Source organism: Dendroctonus ponderosae, unplaced genomic scaffold, assembly GCF_020466585.1.
Source record: "Dendroctonus ponderosae isolate FM_Combo_2020 unplaced genomic scaffold, Dpon_F_20191213v2 Dpon_F_20191213_1, whole genome shotgun sequence".
NCBI lineage: Eukaryota > Metazoa > Arthropoda > Insecta > Coleoptera > Curculionidae > Dendroctonus > Dendroctonus ponderosae.
The window spans coordinates 44,774,551-44,777,674 of record NW_026017110.1 but is presented as its reverse complement, the minus strand read 5'-3'; positions in this window follow the sequence as shown (position 1 = coordinate 44,777,674).

Sequence of the window (3,124 nt, the reverse complement as noted above, 5' to 3'; positions counted from 1 at the left end):
TGGGGCAGTCGGTTTTAGGGGGGGAAAGTTTGAGTCGACTTCCATGGATTCGGAAGTTTGGGGTGGTTTGGGGCTGTTTTTTGGGGGTTCGGGTGAAGCCCGAGGGGGGGTTTGGGTTGGTTTAGTGCTTTCTAAAGTAGAAAGACGTTCCGAAAGGTTGTTTACGTGGGTGTTTAGTTTAGCGATTGTCGCTAGGTACTTCAGTAGGGACAGCGAAACCTGCACTTAAACACCCAATGCATAACACCAAGGGAGGGAACTAATCGGTGTCGCCATCTATCGCTCGTGTTAAAACTTAAGGAATTACTAATATAGCTATTAAAATGTAGGAGTTTATGGCAGCACCCATATCATTTAAGGGTATAAAAATAGATAACAACCTTGGTTGCAATTGAATTGGTTGCAAGAAATATTAAATTCCCATGGTCCAATATACACAAACATAGAATTCTTTCCGGCTCTTCTTTATTTTCTGAAACTTTGCTAACTTTCTGATTTGGAACCAACTTTCTTGGTTTATCCTGTTAGCTCCACAAGCCTACGGTGAGCAGAATTACTTTTTCAAAGCCAATTGCAACAATTTGCCAATTTGCTGTGAACATCTAGAAAAAAACAAATTTACAATATCCCATGTCCATAAAATAATAATAAAGTTTAAAAATAAACCAATTTCAAACTTAACCTAGATGATATTGTAACGGAAATGGCCGGGGGTACTCACGTTTGGAATGGGGGGATCAAAATTGATGGTATTTCAGTAAATGGGAGCCCCATTTGCGCCCCATTTACTGTCAAATATGACACTGACAAGCGGGAAATTTCGCACCTGGGCTGGTGATTTCGATAACTGTCTGGGTTACCTGGAGGAAACTATATAAGCGACGACAAGAACCAGACGGGGACTATGATGTCAGGAGTACCGCAGGGATCAGTGCTGGGTCCCTGTCTATTCAACATCTACATGGCGAACTTTCCAACTGCAAAAGACATAGAGAGCTACATATACGCCGATGATGTAGCTCTCACTGCCACCGAGAAAGAAACCACCATGAAGGCGAAACTCTTAGAAAAACTTAGGTTTGAGGGTTTTTCAGTCAATAGATGGTCAAAAATAAAATACTATTTTTTCATGGACCGATGTTTCGACTATATTTAAGTCATCTTCAGGGCTTTAAAAAGGAAAACAGAGTCGTTTCAGCCTTGAACTTAATGAAGTTGAAACAATTTAAGTCAATGACAGTGTCGTCATTGAGATGTAATTACAGTTATTAATAAAAATTAAAACTTAACTTGACAATAGATTAAAATTAGATCGTGACAAGCCGGGCAAAAGTTGTAGATAAGTTCTATATTGTTGAGGCGGATTCATTTTTTGACGAACTTCTTTTTGGGTATTTCGCCTCAAGAATTTTTGTTTTTAAAAAAGACAGAATTTCCTCACGTCTTTTATTACAGATTGATAAATAGTGCTCCTATTTCGCAATAAGAACGAATTATTTATCAAAAAGTAAACAAGAACTATCACCTAGAGGGTATCCTGCGACACACTTAGGCTCAAGCTGTAAGGGAAAATTCCAATTAATAAAGAAATTCATTTGAAAAATTACCTTGACCTTTCGATAGCTATTTTCTGATATCGTTATCAAAAGAACCTAAATGAACCTAAAAAAGAGTATGTTAATAAATTGTGTAACAATAGTAGGATAATATATTGTAACGGAAATGGCCTGGTGTACTCAAGTTTGGAATGGGGGGATTGAAATCCATGGTATTTCAGTAAATGGCAATACAAGCGGAAAATTTCACACCTGGTCTGGAGATTTCGAGAACCGTCTGGGTTACCTGGAGAAAACTATATAAGCGGCGACGAGAACAATGGGGAGTGAAGTGACAGCAGCGACCGAGTTCAGAAGAGGTTAAACTCCGCGAGTCGGAAGACCGAGTTTTCCGTTTGTTATTGTTATTGTTTGTGAAGTTGACGTTAATTTAGAAGTTAGTTTGTTCCTGTTCCGTATTTAAAATGATACCGAGTTAATAAAAGTTGGAAGCCGAAGAAAGAGTTTGATACCCGGCCATCCACGGTACAATATAATTTATTTATTAATCAATTATTTAATAATTCCATATACTGTAACAGACCGAATTTAATGGTGACTCCACAAAGAAACTCATCTTCAGCGACGAAGCACAATTTTTCCTCAGTGGATTCGTTAACAAACAAAATTGCCGCATTTGGGAAAATGAGAATCCACGAGTGATTGTTGAAAAGCCGATGCATCCAGAAAGAGTGACTGTTTGGTACGGATTATGGGTTGACAACGTTATGGGGCCGTACTTCAAAAATGAGTGCAATCAAGCAGTGAATGGTGTTTGTTATCGCGAGATCATAACTTTTTGCTGCCAGAAATTGAGGATTTGGACCTGGACGATATGTGGTTCCAACAGTATGGGGCCACTTGCCACACAGCCAACGAAACAATGGCTCTAGTGCGCGAGAATTTCAATGGCGGTGTTCTGCCCCGTCGTGGCGATGTTAATTGGCGACCTCGATCTTGTGATTTGACACCGTTGGATTTCTTTGTTTGGGGATATTTAAAAAAGAAAGTGTACGTCAATAAGCCAAGAGAGCTGAAGGATCAGATAATTCGGCACATTAACGGCATTGAACCTCAATTATGTCTCAGTGTCATTGACCATATGGACCATCGGATAAACGTATTTCACGCATAGATAGATAGATAGATAAATAAAATTTATTTTAATATTGATAATTTTTGACAAGCATGGGCAAATGGAACAATAGGACCCCGTCCTGCCAGGTGTTCGGCATTGGTGCTCCGTTGCCAAGGGTCCAAGTGTTCACGCATCGATTCATTACCTGCGCTTAGCCCTAACATGGATATTCGCGGAATTGATCGTTCGCATGACAGCGTGAGGCGTTGATCTTAAAGTGACGATTTGGTTTTATTGGAAGGGCATTCATTAAGGAAAAAAGGTCTTCCCAACGGGAAACCAAAAACCCCTTTTGCTTTTTGTTTCCATGGTAACATGTACCCGGTTAACTTGATCTAAACAAAAATAAATTAATTTTCTCCCTTTTTGCAAATAGCTTAGAAACGGTGCT